Source organism: Pristis pectinata, chromosome 2 (assembly GCF_009764475.1).
Source record: "Pristis pectinata isolate sPriPec2 chromosome 2, sPriPec2.1.pri, whole genome shotgun sequence".
Lineage (NCBI taxonomy): Eukaryota > Metazoa > Chordata > Chondrichthyes > Rhinopristiformes > Pristidae > Pristis > Pristis pectinata.
The window spans coordinates 142,332,441-142,356,807 of NC_067406.1; positions in this window are offsets into that span (position 1 = coordinate 142,332,441).

The window sequence follows — 24,367 nt, forward strand, 5'->3', positions numbered from 1 at the left end:
AAACTATGCACAGTATTCCAAATGAGGCCTCACTAGTGCCCCGTAGACCCTCATCAACACTTCCTTACTTTTATACACTATACCTCTCGAAATGAATGCCAACATAGCATTCGCTTTCTTTATCACCGATCCGACCTGGTGGTTAACCTTTAAGGTATCCTGCACGAGTACCCCCAAGTTCCTTTGTACTTCTGTACTTTGAATTTTCTCTCCTTCTGGATAATAATCTGCCCATTTATTTCTGTTTCCAAAGTGTACAACTGCACATTTCTCAACATTGAATCTCATCTGCCATTTCCTTGCCCATTCTCCTAAACTATCTAGGTCTCTCTGCAACCTTCCTGTCTCCTCAATACTCCCTACTCCTCCACCTATCTTGGTCTCATCCGCAAACTTAGCCACAAAACCATTTACTCCATCATCCAAATCGTTAATGTACAAGGTAAAAAGAAGTGGCCCCAACACCGACCCCTGCGGTACACCACTAGTAACCGGCAGCCAACCAGAACGAGATCCTTTTATTCCCACCCTTTGCTTCCTGCCAACCAGCCAATGCTCCACCCATTCTGTTATCCTACCTGTAATTCCATGACCCCTCATCTTATTAATCAGTCTCTTATGCGGCACCTTGTCAAAGGCCTTTTGAAAGTCTAAATACACAACATCTACCGCCTCTCCCTTATCCACCCTACCTGTGATTTCTTCAAAAAACTCCAATTGGTTGGTCAGGCAGGATCTTCCCTTCACAAAACCACGTTGGCTAGGACCTATCTTGCCTTGCACCTCTAGGTATTCCATAACCCCATCCTTGAGGATCGATTCCAATAACTTTCCCACCACCGATGTCAGACTAATAGGTCTGTAATTTCCTTTATGCTGCCTCCCACCTTTCTTATACAGCGGAACTACATTTGTGACCCTCCAGTCCTCAGGAACCATGCCGGAGTCTATCGATTCCTGGAAAATTATCACCAATGCCTCCGCTATCTCTAAAGCCACCTCCTTCAGAACCCAGGGATGCACCTCATTCAGTCCGGGAGACTTATCAGTCTTTAGCCCATTTAGTTTTCCTAGCACCTTCTCTCTAGTAATCTTAACTGAACTCAGTTCCATTCCATCTATGCGTCATGTGTGTTTGTGTTCAAACAACTGATTTATCCAGAGATACAAGAGACAGCAGTTGTTGCAATCTGCAGTAAAAAACAAACTGCTGGAGGAACTCAGTGGGTCAGGCAGCGTCTGTGGAGGGAAATGGACAGTTGACGTTTCAGTTTCAGACTCTTCATCTGTTCTGAAAGATAGAGGGGAGATAGCCAGTATGAAGAGGCAAGGGGAAGGGGGGAGGGGGGTAAGAGCTGTCTACACTTCTTGCTGCCTCGGTAAAGCAGCCAACATAATCAAAGATGCCACCCACCCCGGACATTTTCTCTTCTCCCCTCTCCCATCAGGCAGAAGCACATACCACCAGGCTCAAGGACAGCTTCTATCCTGTTGTTGTAAGACTATTGAACGGACCTCTTATACGATAAGACAGACTCTTAATCTTACAATCTACCTCTTTATGGCCTTGCACCTTATTGTCTGCCTGCACTGCACTTTCTCTGTGACTGTAACACTTTATTCTGAATTCTGTTATTTCTTTTCCCTTGTACTACCTCAACGCACTGATGTGATGATCTGTCTGGACGGCATGCAAAACAAAGTTTTTCACTGTACCTGAGTATATGTGACAATAATAAACCAAGTTACCAATTTACCATATGTGGCTGAAAAGACTGAGTGCAAGCGTACAGTGTGAATGAATTATAGCGTCAGAGGTCATCCCATCCAATTAGAATCAGAATCAGATTTATTATCACTGACATATGTCATGAAATATCTACCTGGAAATATTTGGAGTGCACCCAATAGAATGATCCCACTTCCTGAGGTAACTTTTTAAGAAGTGTTTCTGGGAGTGTGAGCTTACGTAAAGAATTGGGAAAGTATATCATTAGTGTCAGTCACACAGATCCTGAGCTGGTGAAAGACGTTATATAAATACCAGTTATTTCCTTAAATGTCTTGTGACACTTTGTTATGTTTAACAGTTGAAGTGAGTGAAGTTGTGGTGCAGGTTGAAAGCACGTCCTTCCTGACCTGGGTTTAGGGAGAGAGTCTCACATTACAAAGTTGCTGCAGAGTGGAGTTTGCTGGTGACGAGGCCACAGGTGTAAATAACCCTGCATAACAACAGTGAGTGCATTTCTAAAAGAAAGGTGTTGGCCACTCAGGCCATATGGCCATAGAAGTGCAATCATGATCTTGATGCTTTTCACTGAAAAATAAGGTGAAGTGTAAATGCGGAGGGGAATGAGGGTAGGAGTTAGGGGGCCATCACAGTTCCCAGGATCTGAGGCACTGTTGGGTTAATGATTGGACTTATAGGTGTTAATTTGTGCTGCACAGTAGGTCTGGATCATGACCAGCCCCCACCCTCTCTCCATTCACTCCCAGCCACTCTTCCCTCAGCCCAGTCTGTTCATTATTTCCTACTTGCTCATTCTTTCAGTTTGGGGCGGACAGTTTAAGAGCTCTGGTTCTTTTAAGAGGGTTCTTTTAAAAAAATTTTTAAAACTTTATTTATACAGCATGGTAACAGGCCCTCCTGGCCCAATGTGTCTGCACTGCCCATTTAAACCCATGTTAACCTACCCGTATGTCTTTGGAATGTGGGAGGAAACTGGAGCACCCGGAGGAAACCCATGCAGGCATGGGGAGAACGTGCAAACTCTTTACAGACAACGGCGGGAATTGAACCCCGATCGCTGGCGCGATAATAGCATCACGCTAACTGCTACGCTATGCAAGCCTTGGCTCATTTGGAAGACCCCTCAGCGTAGAATCTCAGCTGAGGGAATGCTGCGCTGTCAGACCTTCTCTCTTTCCGATGAGATATTCACCCCAGGCCCATCTGCCCCTTGGGAGGGGATAAATTGGTAAATTGGTTTATTATTGTCACATGTACTGAGGTACAGCGAAAATCTTTGTTTTGCATGCCATCCATACAGATCATTTCATCACATCAGTGCATTGAGGTAGTACAAGGGAAAAGCAATAACAGGATGTAGAATATAGTGTTACAGTTACAGAGAAAGTGCAGTGCAGGCAGACAATAAGGTGCAAGGGCCATGACGAGGTAGATTGTGAGGTCAAGAGTCCATCTTAAAAGATCCCAGATCTCTATTTCAAAGAAAGAGAAGAATTCTCCCGTGTCACTTCAACTCCCCTTCCCAATCCCACACCGACCTGTCTGTCCTCGGCCTTCTCCATTGCCAGGGTCAGGCCAAACACAAGCTACAAGAACAACGCCTTGTATTCCACTTGGGTAGTCTACACCCCAATGGTATGAACGTTGGATTTTCCAATTTCAAGTAACCGACTCCCCCCTGTGTTCCTTCTCCACTCCCACCGGTCCACCCAGGGGCTCTGCTCACCTTTCCCAGTTCCATCCGCCCGTCTCCCACACACCTACCCACCTGGGTTTCTTCTCCCTTGACCTACCCTTCCTATCCCCTCCCCATCTGGTTCCATCATCCTTCTCTTATCTAGTTCCACATCACCTTGCAGCCTCTGCTCCCACCTTCTTCCTTCCCCTACCCCTTCCCCTTCCTCTACCTGGCTCCCTCTGCTCAATTGTTACCTTATCTGTTTCTACCTGTCACCCACCAGCCTCTTGTCTCGAATGCCCCCTCCCCCCCACCTGGCCACAACTGCCCATCATACCCCGCAATACCTACACATTTCACAGGTACAGCAACAACATCTAAAAGACATTGGGACAGGTGCATGGGTTGGAAAGGTTTCGAGGGATATGGGCCAAACGTGGGCAAATGGGACCTGCTTGGATGGGCATCTTGGTCGGCATGGACCAGTTGGGCCGAAGGGCCTGTTTCTGTGCTGTATGACTCTATGATCTTATGGCCTCACCTGGTTCCACTTATTCCCTACCAGCCCGTGTCTCACCCTCCCCTCTCACCCCTTTATACTGGCCATCACTCCTCAACACTCTTAGTCCTGATGCAGGGTCTCGACCCGAAACATTGACCATCCCTCTGCCTCCACAGATGCTGCCTGACCCGCTGAGTTCCTCCAGCAGCTCATTTTTTGCTCCACATTCCAGCACCTGCAGTCACTTGTATCTGCAATCTCCCTGGTGTCCCGGGCTCGAAAAATGAGGTGAGCTCTCATTGATACGTATGGTTCTCCGGGAATACAACAGGGTAGACGTGGAGATGTTTCCAACAAGGAGGCAGAGTTACAAGATTAGGGGCAGTCATTTAGAACTGAGGTACATGGAAATTTCTTCTCGAAAGGGGTGGTGAGCCTCCGGAATGCTCTGTCCCAGAGGGTTGTGGAGTCCAGATCATGAGAAGTATTTAAAGTTGAGGCAGTGTTGTGAAACAGGTTCGGGGTCTCAAAAGGCGAGGACTCTGAACACAGTCTTAGAGATAAATGATTTATTTACAAAAGACAAATACCAGGAAAGGATAACAGGAATAACACATGCACGCACAGTTGATAGCGAGCGTGGGAAATCGCAACGGGGTAAAATACACACACACACACACACACACACACACACACACACACACACAAACAACAAACTGGGTACAGACAATCAAGGAAAGACAATACGATACCTTCCACCCCTTGACGAAGCGCAGTCACATCTCTATGCTACCAGGGATATTAAATAAGATGGTCCCAACCCTATTAACAGTGCACACCTCACCAACGATTTCTTCAGCACCGTTTCACAGTGCTCGGCCTGGGGTGAAGCAGGGTCATCCATTGGAGCAGACAAAGAGAGAGAGCCAAGCATATGTGGCACTCTTTGTAGTGCTGGAGGGCTGGGGGGGTCCAGCCCAGGTAATTTACAAAGGCCAATGGCCCAGTGCCAGCAAGGACTAATCAATTACAAAGGCCAATGGTCAGGTGTGTGCTGATGGGTGGGGTGGGGCGGGGCCAAACCTTGATTGGCAGTGGTGTGTCTTCTGACCAGGTAGTGGGCAGTGCTGTCACATGACAGCCACGACCCTCCACAATACAGGCAGATGCATCTTAAAAGATCAGAGGGTTGAGAGCAATAGGGAACTGGCACAGAGAAGATCAGCCATGGTCATATTGAATGGTGGGGCGGGCTTGAAGGGCTGAGTGGCCTCCTCCTGCTCCTGTTTTCTTGCGCTGTAATGTTGTCTTGCAACCAACGTCACACTGGTGTGTGTATGTTTGTGTTTGTGTGTGTGTGTGTGTGTGTGTGTGTGTGTGTGTGTGTGTGTGTGTGACCTTGCTGAGCACACTTTGGCTGCTGCATTATGTCAGTGAACATAGTTGAAAACTAACAACACTTCTTTAGCTGTCAGTGCTGATGGTACAAAACAATAAGCCCTTCAGAGGTGGAAGTTCTTCCTCTTGGAATTGCTCACTAACACCGGACTGAGCACATTGATAGCTGAGTTAAAAACAATTCAGTGGCAGGATGGATCTAACCTTTACCCCCTGGATGTGTTGCACCAGATTACAACGTCCCCTCTGTCATTGCACAAAGAGAAGGTGGTTCTGCCGAGACTGATCCACTCAGTGTCAAGAAAGAAAATTTGGAAAGAGGGTGAGCGACCTTAAATAGGTTTAGCCTCCTGCAGACTATAGGAGCCTGAAGTTTGTACGTTCTCCCCATGTCTGTGTGGGTTTCCTCCAGGTGTTCCGTGTTTCGGTTTCCTCCCACATTCCAAAGACGTACGGGTTAGGAAGTTGTGGAGGTGCTATGTTGGCGCCGGAAGCGTGGTGACACTTGCGGGCTGCCCCCAGAACACTACACAAAAGATGCATTTCACTGTGTGTCTCGATGTACATGTGACTAATAAAGAAACCTTATTTTACCTTATCTTAAAAGCTGCTAATCTCTGACCAGGTTTTTGATGTCCTGTCCTGATGCAGGGTTTTAACCCAAAACATTGACAGTTCCTTTCCTCCCACAGACGCTTGACCCGCTGTATTCCTCCATCAGATTGCATGTTGCCTTTGATCACCTGCAATACCCTTGTCTAACTGGCCTGTGGCAGTTTTTGTCTGATTACACTCCTGGGAAGAACCTTGGGATGTTCCTCATTGGACTGGCCTCCAATGATGGGACGATGAAATCTGGGATAATCAAGTGTCGGGATGGCTTGTAGAGATGTCAGTAGGTAGTGGAGTTGGTAGGGGTCACGGTAATAGTATTGGTATTGGTTTATTATTGTCACTTGTACCGAGGTAAGTGAAAAACTTGTCTTGCCTACCGATCGTACAGGTCAATTCATTACACAGTGCAGTTACATTGGGTTAGTACAGAGTGCATTGATGTCGTACAGGTAAAAACATTAACAGTACAGAGTAAAGTGTCACAGCTACAGAGGAAGTGCAGTGCAGGTAGACAATAAGGTGCAAAGTCACAACAAGGTAGGTTGTGAGTTCGAGAGTCCATCTCAATGTATAAGAAATTGGAAAGTGTGAAACAACACGGTTGATAACACACACGGAGTCAAACAGCACAGAAGCAGGCCCTTCAGCCCATTGGTCCATACCGACCATCAAACACCCAATTATATTAATCCTACTTTATTCCCCCCACATTCCCAATAACTCCCCAGATTCTACCCCCACCTACACACTAGGGGCAATTTACAGCGGCCAACTAAAAAAGTCAAAGTCAAAGTCGAGTACATATGTGCACAGGTGCAATGAAAATCTTACTTGTAGCAGCATCAAAGGCACAGAGCATCAGATAAGCATAAATTAAACATAAATTATACACAATTTTTACAAGAAAGAATATAATTAGAACTAAAAAAAAGTCTATTTTAGTGCTAGTTGATCAAAGTGGTCACAGTGTTGCTAAGTGTAGTAAACTTGTGCACCTTATGTCTTTGGGATGTGGGAGGAAACCGGAGCCACCCAGGGGAAAACCATGTGGTCACCGGGAGAACGTGCAAACTCCACACAGGCAGCACCCGAGCTCAGAATTGAACCTGGGTCACTGGAGCTGTGAGGTAGCAGCTGTATCAGCTGCACCACTGTGTCACCCTGGAGGAGTTCTGGGAGAATGGGAAGTGTGAGGGTAAAAGGGATGAGGTGGGATATGAAATGATTTGATCCTCTCTGAATGAACTCACCTTTGAAGACTGAACTTTGCACACCCATTGTGTGAAGCCAGAAGTTCCTATAAAAAGACATTTGTTTTACCAAAGGATTGGGACATCAGTGGAGAGGATGAACTGTCTCAGTTGGCTGCACATTGGCTGGAGTGGGTCCACAACACTGTCACCTCATTGAAACGTAATAAGATAAGATAAGATTTCTTTATTAGTCACATGTACATCAAAACACACAGTGAAATGCATCTTTTGCATAGAGTGTTCTGCGGGCAGCCTGCAAGTGTCGCTACGCCTCTGGCGCCAACATAGCACGCCCACAACTTCCTAACCCGTACGTCTTTGGAATGTGGGAGGAAACCGGAGCACCCAGAGGAAACCCACGCAGACACGGGGAGAACGTTCAAACTCCTCACAGACAGCGGCCGGAATTGAACCCAGGTCTCTGGCGCTGTAATAGTGTTACGCTAACCGCTACACTAGGTGCTGCAAGAAAGACATGCATTTCTATAGTGCCTTCACATCCCTTCCAGATAACCCAAAGCTTTTTGCAGCCAATGAAGTATTTATGGCCTGCAGTCAATTCTACAATATAGAGAGCACAGTCGCTGATGTATGCACAGCAAGCTCCCACAAAATTCCTGATGCAGGGTCTCAACCTGAAACGTCGACAGTTTCTTTCCCCCCACAGATGCTGCTCGACCCGCTGAGTTCCTCCATCAGATTGTGTGTTGCACCAGATCACCTAGTTGTGGAATCATAGAGAGATACATCATGGAAATGGGCCCTTCAGCCCATCAAATCCATGCTGACCAATCAACCACTCATTTACTCCAATGCTACATTAGTCCAATTATTTTTATTCTCCACACATTCCTGTCAACTGCCCCAAATTCTACCGCTCACCTACACACTGGGGGTAATTTATAGCTGCCAATTAACCCACCGACCCTGCATGTCTTTCATGCAGTCACAGGGAGAACGTGCAAACTCCACACAGACAACACCTGAGGTCAGGTTTGAACCCGGGTCTCTGGCGCTGTGAGACAGTGGCTCTACCAGCTGCGCCACTCTGCCTGTTTAAGTGATGTCAGTTGTGGGACATCTGTTTGACAGGATACGAAGTGCAACTCTCCTTCAGTACGCTGCCATGGGATCACTAATATCAACCTGCAAGTGCAAACTCTCATCCAAGAGATGACACTGTAACACTCTGTCTGTACTGCACTGCAGTGTCAGCCTGGATCTTCTGAGCTCAAGTCTCCAGAAGGGTTTGAACCCACCTCATACTGAGGAGTATCAAAGAATGCTCGTTCAGTCAGGCAGTGTCTCTGAAGAGAGAAGCAGGGTTAATGCTTCAGGCTAATTTCCTTTCCCCTTCCCTCTCCACAGACACTACCCGGCCCCTGGGTACTTCCAGCAGTTTCAGATTTTATTTCAGATTTCCAGCTTCTGCAGTATTTTGCTTTAAACTTGACAAGGCCATTCTTGGATTGAATATTGATTTTCTTAACCCAAAGCCGATACCATTCTTTAACAACAGATAAATGACTTTGAAAAGATTACTGATATGATAAAGTACTGTATAAACACCATGCAGAGCGTTCCTTCCTGAAACACGTCATTTACTGTATTTACACAGAGTGTGCCAGAGGTTGCTTCATTGTCCTGACTCACTCACGATTACCTCATGATAGTAATTTTATTTGCAAACTTGCAAGGAAGGAATCCTTTGCTGAACATTTTGTGCAGGTTTACACTGCACCTTTGTGGGGTTTATGGAAACAAACAGGATGTGATGCACATTAGCTCCCAGTTACCTACACCCTAGGGTTAGTTTCAGATAAAGGTGGGCTTGATTGCTCCATTCCCCCACTCACCTGCCACATTCTGGTTCAGGCAGGGGTGTGAGGTCCTAGCCCTACACCTGACAGAGGTACACTACCAGTTCAGTCATAGAGTCATAGAGCACGGAAACAGGCCCTTTGGCCCAACTGGTCCATGTCGACCAAGGTGCCCGTCCAAGCTAGTCCCATTTGCCCGTGTTTGGCCCATATCCCTCTAAACCTTTCCTATCCATGTACTTGTCCATGTGCCTTTTAAATGTTGTTAATGTACCTGCTTCAACCACTTCCTCTGGCAGCTTGTTCCATATCCGGACCACCCTCTGTGTGGAAACAGTTGCTCCTCAGGTTCCTATTAAATCTCTCTTCTCTCACCAGTCTGGGGAAGGAGAAAGTTGCACAGGTTCCTTATCCTAGTCAGGAGTTTGTGAGCTGAATCCTCAAGCCAGGGGCTTAGAGCAATACACTACAGTATGGATACAGGTCCTTTGGCCCAACGAGTCCATGCTAACCCAAGCTGTGTCTTCTCCCTGTGAGAAGAAGCAGAGGATCATAGAGTCATGGAGACATACAGCATGGAAACAGGCCCTTCGGCCAGATTCTACCCCTCACCTGTACACCAGCGGCAACTTACAGTGGCCAATTAACCTGCCAACTTGCATGGAATGGACCTCTTGTCAGAATCAGAATCAGAATCAGAATCAGGTTTATTATCACTGACTGATACGTTGTGAAATTTGTTGTTTTGCGGCAGCAGTGTGCTAAAGACAAACTCTTTGATCTCCCAATCTACCTCGTCACGGCCCTTGTACCTTATTGTCTACCTGCACTACACTTTCTCTGTAACTGTAACACTTTATTCTGCATTCTGTTTTCTTTTTACTACCTCGATGTACTTATCTATGGAATGAACTGGAGATTCCAGCATCTGCAGTCCTTTGTTTCTCTGTGGAATAAACTGTCTGGATGGCACACAAGACAAGATAATATAATAGAAGATAAGATAAGATATCTTTATTAGTCACAGCTACGTTGAAACACACAGTGAAATGCATCTTTTGCATAGAGTGTTCTGGGGGCACCCTGAAAGTGTCGCCATGCTTCCTGCGCCAACGTAGCATGCCCACAATTTCCTAACCCGTACATCTTTGGAATGTGGGAGGAAACCAGAGCACCCGGAGGAAACCTACGCAGACACGGGGAGAACGTACAACTCCTTACAGACAGCGACCGAAATTGAACCCGGGTCGCTGGCGCTGTAATAGTGTTACGCTAACTGCTACACTGCTGTGACAAAAGCCTCTCACTGTATCTCAGTACATGTGACAATAGTAAACCAACTCCAATATGTCCTTGGGATGTGGGTCTCTGGCACTGTGAGGTAATATCTCTACTGGTTACACCACCGTGCCATGTCAGCACTCGGGATGCAACTGAGAACTTTGAGGCCATGTATTGGGAACACACTGAGGCACCTCATGTGATGAAAGGAGTGCCCCACCACACAGTCTACCCACCCGTCCGCTTCATCTGTGGAAGAGTCTGCAGTCTGTAAAATGGCCTCCCGAGCCACTCTAGAATCTGCTAACCTGGATTGAAAGCAAGTCATCCTCAAACCCAGGGGACTCCCGACAAAAGGAACTATCTTTTATAGAAGCTATGGAGTAAGAAATAGCTGGGGAGATTTCCCCTGTCCTGGCACGGTAGCATAGCGGTTAGCATAATGCTATTACAGCGCCAGCGACCCGGGTTCAATTCCCACTGCTGTCTGTAAGGAGTTAGTACGTTCTGCTTGTGTGTCTGCGTGGGTTTCCTCTGCGTGCTCCGGTTTCCTCCCACATTCCAAAGGCGTACGGGTTAGGAAGTTGTGGGCATGCTATGTTGGCGCCGGAAATGTGGTGACACTTGCGGGCTGCCCCGGGGCACTCTACGCAAAAGATGCATTTCACTGTGTGTTTCGACGTACATGTGACTGATAAATAAATAATCTAATCTAATAATCTAACAGTTGTCCTTCAATCAACAGTGGTTTAATCACAGAACATAGAAGAGTACAGAACAATACAGGATAGTACAATAACCAATACACCAAAGGGAAGTATTCCAGACAGTTTCTGTGTTCCGGCCTCCTACACACCCCACATCACTATTGTCTCACCACTGGCAGCCTTTCTGTCAGCTGCTTTGACACTAAGCTTTGAAATTTTATAGAACATCGAATAGTCCAGCACTGGGCAGGCCATTCGGCCCACAATGTTGTGCCGATCTTGATGCCAGTTTATGCTAAATGTCCTCCTCCTGTGTATCATCCATATCCCCCCATTCCCTTCATAATCATGTGTCTACCGAAAAGCCTCTTAAACTCCACCAAACTGCCTGCTTCCACTACTACGCCTGGTAACCCATTGCAGGCACCGACCACTCTCTGCATAAAAAACTTGCCCCTCACGTTGCCTTTAAACTTCCCCCTCTAACCTTAAAAGCACGTCCTCTGGTGTTCGACATTTCTACCCTGGGGAAAAGATTCTGACTGTCTACCCTACAAAGTCATTCCCACGTTGCTGTTTCTGGGATCTTGCTTTGCATACATTGGCTGCTGAGTTTCCTGCAGTGCAATGACCAGGTGCCCCCGCTCTTTTCAACATAATTGCAACGCTATATTCCGGATTCTGTTTTCGTTTTACTACCTCGATGTACTTATGTATGGAATGATCTGTCTGGATGGCACACAAACAGGACTGTATCTCGGTACAGGTGTCAATAATAAATCAATACCAATACCAAGTATTTCATTGGCTGTGAAGCTCTTTGTGACATCCTGATGTTATGAAGGGTGCTTTGGAGATGCACATTCCTTCTGCATGAAAGGTCTGTCTGATGAACCTCTTCCTCCACAACAGAAGGAGGGGGAGAGAAGAATCTTTGTTGTGGGGGTGGGGGGAGAACTTAACCCCTAATGTCATGGGGAAATTTAATTAGAGGCACTGTCCTCATGGAAAATATGTGCATGGCAAACCAGTTGTGTTTGGAAAGAAGGCAGATGGAGACAGGTCATATGCCTTTTAGTAATGTGTACATGGTAAATGTCCAATGGTGTGGCACACGTCATCATGTTGTTCTTGTAAACAAATAGCAGGAACTTTTTAGCAAATATTTTTTTCTGTTTAACAAGACTGTGGCCCTTAAAAACAATTTCTATATCAATGGCTCATAAATCTGGCTATGGCGGTCACTGTTTATGGAGTCTTATCCTGCTGTTATCAGACTCTCGAAAGGACCTCTTGTACAATAAAGATGAACTCTTGATCTCACAATCTACCTCGTCATGGCCCTTGCACCTTCCCTGTAACTGTAACACTATACTCTGCATTCTGTTATTGGTTTTTCTTTTTTACTACCTTGATGTTTGGGATAATCTGCCTGGATGGAATGCAAAGTTTTTCACTGTATCTCAGTGCAGGTGACAGTAATAAACCAACTACCAATTATTGACTAGATCGTGCTCCAATGTTCCCAGGGGACCAGCAAGACTTCCACAGCGTGTCCATTGCCATGAGGGAGCCAGCTCACCAATGACAGGGGGCAGCGTAGTGGCACAGCGGGTAGGGCCACTGCCTCACAGGGGCAGGGATCCAGGTTCAATCCTGACCTCCGGCGCTGTCTGTGTGGAGTTTACACACTCTCCCTGTGACCGCGTGGATTTCCCCCGGGTGCTCCGGTTTCCTCCCGCATCCCACAGACGTGCGGGTTGTTGGGTTAATTGGCTGCTGTAAATGACCCCTAGTGTGTAGGTAGGATCTGGCGGGAGTTGACGAGATTGTGGGGTTCATGCAGGATTAGTGTATCTGGGTGCTTGGTGGTCAGCACAGACACAATGGGCTGAAGGGCCTGTTTCTGTGCTGTACCTTTCTATGACTCTTTGAGATCTAAGTCATTGTGGAGCTGCTGTGGCCTAAAATCTGTCCAAGGGCTTTCTCACTAGATACTCTGCATAAAACAGCCAAGGGCTGATGATTGACTTTAGGGATTAAATAAGGCAATAATATTATTTACATAACAATACAGGAAGGAGCCATAAACCTGGGACTGTTACTGTGCCAGACGCATCAAAAAGTGGCTTAGAAACTGTTACCATGTCAGCGATGGACAGGGTTCCCCACGTCCTCACCTACCACCCCTCTAGCCTCCGTATCTAACACATCATTCTCTGCAACTTCCGCCAATGGGTTCCCACCAACAGACACATCTTCCTCTCCCCTCTCCGCTTTCCGCAGGGATCGCTCTCTCCATGACTCCCTTGTCCGCTCGTCCCTCCTCACCGATGACCCTCCTGGCACTTATCCCTGCAACCGTGCTAAGTGTCACACCAGCCCCTACACCTGCTCCCTCACCACCATTCAGGACCCCAAACATTCCTTCCAGGTGAGGCGGCGCTTCATCTGTGAATCTGTCGGTTTCATTTATTGCATCTGGTGCTCCCAGTGTGGCCTCCTCTCCATCGGTGAGACCCAGAATCAGAATCAGAATCAGGTTTATTGTCACTGGTATATGGTTGTGTAGATTTGTTGTTTTGCAGTAGCAGTACAGCAAAGACATGAAAATTGTGATGTTACAAAGATAAATAGTGCAAAAGAGGAATAATGAGGTAGTGCAACCAGTCAGAATGCTGTCCACCGTACAGCACGTCTGCAGAAATTTGCAAGAGTCTTTGGTGACATACCGAATCTCCTCAAACTCCTAATGAATTACTACTGATCCGCACTGACTGTGGTCTCCCTATAAGGAAGTCAAGGATCCAGTTGCAGAGGGAGGTACAGAGGCCCTGGTTTTGAAGCTTGTTGATTAGTACTGAGGGGATGATGGTGTTCAATGCTGAGCTGTAATCAATAAACAGCAGGCTGATGTATGTTTTGCTGTTGTCTAGGTGCTCCAAAGCCGAGTGGAGAGCCAGTGAGATTGCATCTGCTGTAGACCTGTTGTGGCGGTAGGCAAATTGCAGCAGGTCCAGGTCCTTGCTCAGGTAGGAGTTAATTCTGGCCATGACCAACCTCTTGAAGCACTTCATCACAGTAGATGTATGATCGGTATGCAAGACAAGCTTTTCACTGTACCTCGGTACAAGTGACAATAATAAACCAATACCAATACCAATACCACCTCGGACAGTCTCTCTTCTCTCCTCTTCCATCGGGTAGAAGATACAGGAGCCTGAGGGCACGTTCCACCAGACTTAAGGATAGCTTCTACCCTACTGTGATAAGACTATTGAATAGTTCCCCTATACAATGAGATGGACTATGACCTCACGATCTATCTTGTTGTGACCTCGCACCTTATTGCACTGCACTTTCTCTGTAGCTGTGACACTTTACTCTGTACTGTTATTGTTTTTACCTGTACTACATCAATGCACTCTGTACGAACTCAATGTAACTACACTGTGTAATGAATTGACCTGTACGATCGGTATGCAAGACAAGTTTTTCACTGTACCTCGGTACAAGTGACAATAATAAACCAATACCAATACCAATACCAATACCAATGTGAGTGCTACTGGGCGATAGTTGTTGAGGCAGCTCACCCTGCTCTTCTTGGGTACTGGTATGAATGATGCCCTTTTGAAGCAGGTGGGAACCTCCGACTGCTGCAGTGAGAGGTTGACGATGTCCTTGAACACTCCAGCCAGTCAGTCGGCACAGGTTTTCAGTACTCGGCCAGGTACACTGTAGGGTCCTGATGCCTTGCAAGGGTTCACCCTCTTGAAGGATGTTCCGACGTCGGCCTCGGAGACAGAGATCACAGGGTCACCAGATGCTATTTGACCCGACGCAGATCAGGTGACCGCTTCGTCGAGCACCTTCGCTCCGCCGCAACAGCCAGGATCTCCCGGCGGCCACCCACTTCAATTCCACATCCCACTCCCACACCGACATGTCTGTCCACGGCCTCCTCTACCGCCACGTTGAGGCCAGGCGCAGGTTGGAGGAGCAACACCTCATGTTCTGGTTTAGTAGTCTCCAACCTGACGGCATCAACATCGATTTCTCTAACCCCGTGACCCCTCCTTTCTGTTTTCCTTCATCCCCCCCTTTGTTTTCCCTTTTCCTGTGGCCCCCTCACCTCTTTTCTTTACCCTGCACCACCCTCATGACCTGTGCGCCTCCCTCCCTTTATTCCATGGCCCACTGTCCTCTCCTGTCAGATTCCTTCTTCGTCAGCTCTCTGCCTCTTCCACCCGTCACCTCTCAGCTTCTCACATCACACCCTTTCATCCCCCCCCCCCACCCACCTACCTCCCCCCCCCTCACCTGGACTCACCTGTCACATGCCAGCTCGTGACTTCTCCCCCTCCCCCATTCTTTTATTCTGGCTTCTGCCCTCTTCCTTTCCAGTCCTGATTTTTGCACTATTTATTTATTTTGTAATTTATAGTTTTTATGTCCTTTGCACTGTACTGCTGCCGCAAAACAACACATTTCACATCATATAACACAGTGATAATAAACATGATTCTGATTCTCAAAGGAAGTTCTTCCCAATCTACATCTGATGAGACCCGACCAACAGGACGTGCAGAGTCTCCACTGTCCTGAAGTCCACCACAATTAGCCCCCCGTGGAAAGAGGCTCTTGGCCTCTGTACGAGAAAGAAGTTGGACTGGTTTGATCAGAATGGCCAGCGGATCCAGGATCTAATTAACCACGAATGCGAGGTGTTCCTTCAATGGAAACTCCACCATGCCACAAGGAAAGAGAAACCGTTTATAGGCACATGAGGGCTGAGGTCCAACAGAAAATCTGTGACCTAAAGAACAGTTGGTGGGTGGGAAGAAGTCCACTTACTCAGTGACAAGCAGCATCAGTCCCGATGCAGGATCTCAACCCAAACTTTGACTGTCCATTTCCCCTCACATATGCTGCCTCACCTGTTGAGTTCCTCCAGCAGTTTGTTTTTTTAACTTCAGAGGGGTGTCTGCAATAGGACAAGCTTTTGCTAGACTGTTCCTCAACCAGCTCTTCCAAGTGACTGAAGAACTGGTCTTGGAATTGCAGTAAGGATTCCATCCACGGTGGACACGATCTTCACGGCGGGACATCCCTGAGGGAAAGGCAGGGAGCAGATCCCAGCACCAGGCCCACAGTCAGCTCCGTCACACCAGTCCCGTTAACATCCCCAAGGACAGATTCCCAAAAAAGGCACCTGAATTCATACCCTGTCAAAGCATGAAGTTACCGAGTGGAAAGAGGAAACTATTCAGGGACATTCTCTAATCATTCCTGAAAAAGTTGTCATGGGCATACATACCCAGGGTATAAATAGCATGAACATTGGCAGGCACAGAAGTGTAGCGGTTAGTGTAACACTTTACAGCGCCAGTGACCTGGGTTCAATTCTGGCCACTGTCTGTAAGGAGTTTGTACGTTCTCCCCATGTCTGCGTGGGTTTCCTCCGAGTGCTCCGGTTTCCTCCCACGTTCCAAAGACATTTGGGTTAGGAAATTGTGGGCATGCTATGTTGGCATCGGAAGCGTGGCAACACTTGTGGGCTGTCCCCAGCACACTCTAGGCAAAAGATGCATTTCACTGTGTTTCGATGTAGCTGTGACTAACAAAGAAATCTTATCTTATCTTTTTGCAGCGGCAGTACAGTACATTACAGACATGACAAACATAAGTTAACATAGACTTAAATTCACATAAGTTATAAATAACTACCATCGGGCAGGAGGTACAGAAGCCTAAAGCCCCACACCACCAGGTTCAGGAACAGCTACTTCCCTTCAACCATTCGGTTCTTGAACCAACCTGCACAACCCTAATCACTACCTCAGTTTAGCAACACTGTGACCACTTTAATCACTTTGCACAACAATGGACTTTGTTTGCTTTGTTCTAGTTGTGTTCTTTCTTGTAAAAATTGTGTATAATTTATGATTAATTTGTTTTTCTTGTGAATGCTGCTTATCTGACGCTCTGTGCCTGTGATGCTGCTGCAGGTAAGTTTCTCATTGCACCTGTGCACACATGGACTTGTGCATCTGACAATAAACTCGACTTTGACTTTGAACCTACACAACAAAACAAACATGTCGATATGAACGCAAACTGAGAGAGCAGAAAAGAAAGATAATCTAAGGTAGAGTTTGGGTTTTTCAGGTGGGTTTAAGAACCTGATGGCAGTGGGGAAGAAGCTGTTGTTGAACCTTGAGGTGTGGGTCTTCAGGCTCTTGTACCTCCAGCCTGATGGCAGCATCAAGAAGATTGCATGGCCTGGATGGTGGGGGTCCCTGATGATGGATGTCGCCTTCCCGAGATGTTGCTTCTTGTAGATGTCCTCGATGGTGGGGAGAGCTGTACCCGTGATGGAACCAGCTGAGTCCCACCAATCTCTGCAGCCTCTTGTGTTCCTGTGCATTGGAGTTTCAATGTGCATTCAAACTTGACTTTGACTTTGGAGTTTCCATACCAGGCTGTGATGTAACCAGTCAGAATGCTTTCCACTGAACATCTGTAGAAGTTTGTCAGAGTCTTCAATGATGTGTCGTCTCCTTAAACTTCTAAGAAAGTAGAGATGCTGGTGTGCCTTCTCCATGGTTGGATCTATGTGCTGGGCCCAGGATAGGTCCTCTGAGATGTTGACACCCAGGAACTTGAAGCTGCTCACCCTTTCCACCGCAGACCCTTCAGAGAGGTCTGGTGTGTGTTCTCCTAACTTAGCCTTCCTAAAGCCCACAATCAGTTCCTCGGTTTTGCTGATGTTGAGTGCAAGGTCAATCTCCATCGAATGGAATCCCTGGCCCCTGACTATTCACAGTGGAGAATGAGCCTTTGGGTTGGCCCTCAAAACCTTGTCCCCTTGTTGGAACACCAGTCGCATTGTATGTGACAACAGGAATTCGCCATCTGTCATATGGTCAGTCTGACTGTCCCACTAGGTGACTCCTGCCCCATCTGAGCCAGGTCTGCAGCACCCACACTGGCCTCATCAGCCTCCTGGGAACCCACAGGGTGGGTGTTGAAAGGGGAAGTAAGCGATCCTTGACTCTGGGAACTGCCTACAAAGAAGGCAGCCGAGGGCCATAATTACACCCAAGAACATGAGAAAATAGCAGCAGGAGGAGGCCACTTGGCCCCTCGTCTGCCTCACCATTCAGTATGATCGTGGCCGATCTACCACAGGCTGCCACTCCTTCTCTGTCAGTTCCCCGTAGCCCTCAATTCCTCGATCTTTCAAAAATGCATCGTCTCCTCTTTAAATACCCCCCAATATTCCAGCCTCTACTACCCTCAGGGGCAGAGGATTCCAAAGATTCGCCACGCTCTGTGAGAAGAAATTAAGAAAAGATAAAATATCTTTATTAGTCACATGTACATCGAAACGCACAGTGAAATGCATCTTTTGCGTAGAGTGTTCTGGGGACAGCCCGCAAATGTCGCCACACTTCCGGCGTCAAAATAGCATGCCCACAACTTCTTAACCTGTACGTCTTTGGAACGTGGGAGGAAACCAGAGCACCCGGAGGAAACTCACGCAGACAAACGGGGAGAACGTACAAACTCTTTACAGACAGTGGTGGGAATTGAACCTGGGTTGCTGGCGCTGTAATAGCGTTAAGCTCATCAGTCTTAAATGACAAGCCCCTTATTTTGTAACTATATTCCCTCGTTCAAGGTTCTCCTACAATTGAAGACATCTCAATATCTACCCTGTCCAGCCCCCTAAGGATCTTTCATGGTGCAATAAGGTCACCCCTCATTCTTCATTTTCCAAGGACTACAGAGCCAAATTGTTTGGCCTCTCTAGACTGGACAAGTGACAGGTCCCTTATTTACATGGGTAAAGGGCTGCTATTCACTATTCTTCCCCTACTTTGTTGTAGTGTCACAGAGTTATACAGCACAGAAACAGGCCCTTTGGCCCAACTTGTCCATGCCGACCAAGATGTCTATCCGAGCTAGTCCCATTTCACCACGTTTGGCCCATCTCCCTCTAAACCTTTCTGATCCGTGGACCTGTCCAAATGTCTTTTAAACATTGTAATAGTACCTGCCTCTCCTACTTCCTCTGGCAGCTCATTCCATGTACCCACCACCCTCTGTGTGAAAAAGTTGCCTCTCGGGTCCCCTTTAAATCTTTCCCCTCGCACCTTAAACATGTGCTCTCTAGTTTTAGACTCCCCTACCATGGGAAAAAGATTGTGATCGTCCACCTTCCTATGCCCCACATGATTTTATTCACCTCTATAAGGTCACCCCTCAGCCTCCTTCAGGGAACACAGTCCCAGCCTATCCACCCTCTCCTTCTAACTCAAACCCTCCAGTCCCGGGAACATCCTCGTGAATCTGGTGCAAACCTTTCCTACCAGCGTTCCTGGGACCACTGTTTCTCGGTCTGTCCCCATTCACCTGCAAGGAAGTTGTAGCTCAGCTCTGAGACATCAGGAGGAATCAATGGGAGCAGAACTGTGTGGAGCACTGGGAGTTCCTGCACACCGATCTCTTGGGACTGCTGCTTAGTTAAAGCACACCTGATCTGACGGCACGGATTCAGGCAGAAAAACAACCACGTTCTTCAAAAATTGCAACCAGATTCAAATCAGCCACGCCATCCAACACCACCATATTGCTAGGGTAGACCATAAAGTGACATACGTGTCTAAGACGAGAGACCATAGGCTTAAGGTGGGCAGTCAGAGGCTTAGAGGGGACCTGAGGAAGAATTCCTTCAGCCAGAGGGTCATTAGAATCTGGAAGGCACTGCCTCGGGGGTTGGTGGAGGCATAGCCTCTCAATACATTTAAGAGGTATCTGGACAAGCTCTTGAATTGCCAAGGTTTGGGAGACTATGGACCAAGTGCTGGTAAATAGGATTAGTATAGATAGGTACTTGAAAGTCAGCATGGGCACAAAGGGCCGAATGGCCTGGTCCTGTGCTGTATGACTCTATTGGTATTGGTATTAGTATTGGTTTATTATTGTCACTTGTACCGGGGTACAGTGAAAAACTTGTCTTGCATACCGATCGTACAGATCAATTCATTACACAGTGTATTGAGGTAGTACAGGGTAAAAACAATAACAGAATGCAGAGTAAAGTGTCACAGCTACAGAGGAAGTGCATTGCAGGTAGACAATAAGGTGCAAGTTCATAACACCCCAATCACCATCCACTCATGTTACCTTTAGGGTCATTGTCAGAGCATTGAGATCTCAGGGGATCGTAGGGTTGGAGGAAGTCACAGGGGCACAGGAAGGTGGTAGTTTGGAGACGTCCGACAAGCAAGAGAATGATAAAAGTGAGATGTTGCTGATCTGGGAGACAAAGTGGTCAGTGAGCCCAGGAGTGAGATAATCAAAGCAAAGAACAAGAATTTTAGATGTTAAGGAAATGGGAGTGATGTGGCGCTAGTGCAGGAAAATGGTGCAGAGGGAAATGGTCAGACACAAATGTGGTGAACAGCAGGGCAAATGTGAGGGGCTGGGACTCCTAATGCTTCTAAGTTAATGTTCTTATGTTACAGGCATCCAGGTTTGTGAAGATGATCCTTCTTGAATGAGGGCATCAAAGGCTTTTGCAAGGTCAAAAAAGGCCATGTACAGTGGAAGATGCTGCTTCCTGCATTTCTCTTGGAGCTGGTGTGTGGTGTGGTGGGGCTGGGGTGGTGGGACTGGGGTGGTGGGGCTGGTGTGGTGGGACGTGTGGTGGGACGTGTGGTGGGGCTGGTGTGGTAGGGCTGGTGTGGTGGGGCTGGTGTGGTGGGGCTGGTGTGGTGGGACGTGTGGTGGGGCTGGTGTGGTGGGACTGGGATGGTGGGACTGTGGTGTGGTGGGACTGGTGTGGTGGGACTGGTGTGGTGGGGCTGGTGTGGTGGGGCTGGTGTGGTGGGGCTGGTGTGGTGGGACGTGTGGTGGGTCTGATGTGGTGGGACTGGTGTGGTGGGACTGGGGTGGTGTGACTGTGGCGTGGTGGGACGTGTGGTGGGATGTGTGGTGGGACTGGTGTGGTGGGGCTGATGTGGTGGGACGTGTGGTGGGGCTGGTGTGGTGGGACTGGGGTGGTGGGTCTGATGTAGTGGGGCTGGTGTGGTGGGACTGGGGTGGTGGGACTGGGGTGGTGGGGCTGGTGTGGTGGGGCTGGTGTGGTGGGACTGGGGTGGTGGGACTGGGGTGGTGGGACTGGTGTGGTGGGGCTGATGTGGTGGGGCTGGTGTGGTGGGGCTGGTGTGGTGGGACTGGTGTGGTGGGACTGGCATGGTGGGGCGTGTGGTGGGGCTGGTGTGGTGGGACTGGGGTGGTGGGACTGGTGTGGTGGGACTGGTGTGGTGGGGCTGATGTGGTGGGGCTGGTGTGGTGGGGCTGGTGTGGTAGGGCTGGTGTGGTGGGACTGGGGTGGTGGGACTGGGGTGGTGGGACTGGTGTGGTGGGGCTGATGTGGTGGGGCTGGTGTGGTGGGGCTGGTGTGGTGGGACTGGTGTGGTGGGACTGGCATGGTGGGGCGTGTGGTGGGGCTGGTGTGGTGGGACTGGGGTGGTGGGACTGGTGTGGTGGGACTGGTGTGGTGGGGCTGATGTGGTGGGGCTGGTGTGGTGGGGCTGGTGTGGTAGGGCTGGTGTGGTGGGACTGGGGTGGTGGGACTGGGGTGGTGGGGCTGGTGTGGTGGGACTGGGGTGGTGGGACTGGGGTGGTGGGGCTGATGTGGTGGGGCTGGTGTGGTGGGGCTGGTGTGGTGGGACGTGTGGTGGGACTGGGGTGGTGGGACTGGTGTGGTAGGGCTGGTGTGGTGGGACTGGGGTGGTGGGGCTGGTGTGGTGGGGCTGGTGTGGTGGGGCTGGTGTGGTGGGACGTGTGGTGGGTCTGATGTGGTGGGACTGGTGTGGTGGGACTGGGGTGGTGTGACTGTGGCGTGGTGGGACGTGTGGTGGGATGTGTGGTGGGACTGGTGTGGTGGGGCTGATGTGGTGGGACGTGTGGTGGGGCTGGTGTGGTGGGGCTGGTGTGGTGGGACGTGTGGTGGGACGTGTGGTGGGGCTGGTGTGGTGGGACGTGTGGTGGGACGTGTGGTGGGACTGGGGTGGTGGGGCTGGTGTGGTGGGACGTGTGGTGGGGCTGGTGTGGTGGGGCTGGTGTGGTGGGGCTGGTGTGGTGGGACGTGTGGTGGGTCTGATGTGGTGGGGCTGGTGTGGTGGGACTGGGGTGGTGGGACTGGGGTGGTGGGGCTGGTGTGGTGGGGCTGGTGTGGTGGGGCTGGTGTGGTGGGACGTGTGGTGGGACTGGGGTGGTGGGACTGGTGTGGTAGGGCTGGTGTGGTGGGACTGGGGTGGTGGGACTGGTGTGGTGGGGCTGGTGTGGTGGGACTGGGGTGGTGGGACTTGTGGTGGGGCTGATGTGGTGGGACGTGTGGTGGGGCTGGTGTGGTGGGACTGGGGTGGTGGGACTTGTGGTGGGGCTGATGTGGTGGGGCTGGCGTGGTGGGACGTGTGGTGGGGCTGGTGTGGTGGGGCTGGTGTGGTGGGTCTGATGTGGTGGGACTGGTGTGGTGGGACTGGTGTGGTGGGACGTGTGGTGGGGCTGGTGTGGTGGGACGTGTGGTGGGACGTGTGGTGGGACTGGGGTGGTGGGGCTGGTGTGGTGGGACGTGTGGTGGGGCTGGTGTGGTGGGACTGGGGTGGTGGGACTGGTGTGGTGGGGCTGATGTGGTGGGGCTGGTGTGGTGGGGCTGGTGTGGTGGGGCTGGTGTGGTGGGACTGGGGTGGTGGGACTGGGGTGGTGGGGCTGGTGTGGTGGGACTGGGGTGGTGGGACTGGGGTGGTGGGGCTGATGTGGTGGGGCTGGTGTGCTGGGGCTGGTGTGGTGGGACGTGTGGTGGGACTGGGGTGGTGGGACTGGTGTGGTAGGGCTGGTGTGGTGGGACTGGGGTGGTGGGACTGGTGTGGTGGGGCTGGTGTGGTGGGGCTGGTGTGGTGGGACGTGTGGTGGGTCTGATGTGGTGGGACGTGTGGTGGGACTGGGGTGGTGTGACTGTGGCGTGGTGGGACGTGTGGTGGGATGTATGGTGGGACTGGTGTGGTGGGGCTGATGTGGTGGGACGTGTGGTGGGGCTGGTGTGGTGGGACTGGGGTGGTGGGACTTGTGGTGGGGCTGGTGTGGTGGGACGTGTGGTGGGGCTGGTGTGGTGGGACTGGTGTGGTGGGACTGGGGTGGTGTGACTGTGGTGTGGTGGGACGTGTGGTGGGATGTGTGGTGGGACTGGGGTGGTGGGGCTGGTGTGGTGGGACGTGTGGTGGGGCTGGTGTGGTGGGACGTGTGGTGGGACGTGTGGTGGGGCTGGTGTGGTGGGACGTGTGGTGGGTCTGATGTGGTGGGACTGGTGTGGTGGGACTGGGGTGGTGGGACTGTGGTGTGGTGGGGCTGGTGTGGTGGGACTGGGGTGGTGTGACTGTGGTGTGGTGGGATGTGTGGTGGGACTGGTGTGGTGGGACGTGTGGTGGGACGTGTGGTGGGGCTGGTGTGGTGGGACTGGTGTGGTGGGGCTGGTGTGGTGGGACGTGTGGTGGGACGTGTGGTGGGACTGGGGTGGTGGGATGTGTGGTGGGGCTGGTGTGGTGGGACTGGGGTGGTGGGACGTGTGGTGGGGCTGGTGTGGTGGGACTGGGGTGGTGGGGCTGGTGTGGTGGGGCTGGTGTGGTGGGACGTGTGGTGGGGCTGGTGTGGTGGGACGTGTGGTGGGGCTGGTGTGGTGGGGCTGGTGTGGTGGGGCTGGTGTGGTGGGACTGGTGTGGTGGGGCTGGTGTGGTGGGACTGGGGTGGTGGGACGTGTGGTGGGGCTGGTGTGGTGGGACTGGGGTGGTGGGGCTGGTGTGGTGGGGCTGGTGTGGTGGGACGTGTGGTGGGGCTGGTGTGGTGGGACTGGGGTGGTGGGGCTGGTGTGGTGGGGCTGGTGTGCAGTGAAGATTGTCTCTGTTCCATTGTAGATACACAGGATCTACACTGCCATGGGGAGCAGCTTTTGGGGATGAGGAGGAGCTGGTTGATCAGGACTCAGGCACTGACCGGCACAATGGCAGTCAGCAGGATGACCCCCCCTGTTGTTACCACAACTGGATTTGTTACCTTTCTTGACGATGATCACAGTCAGTGTCTCTGATGTCCCCTGTCATGTCCTCCTCTTCCCAATGAGGTTGTGAAGTACATCAGGATTCAGAGATGCATTGAAAAACCAAACCAAAAGCAGACAGTATTTCTGTGCAGACACAAGAGGTGACATATGCTGGAATCTGGGGCAACAAACAATCAGCTCGAGGAACTCAGCGGGTCTGGCAGCATCTGTTGGGGGGAAGGGATTGTCAAT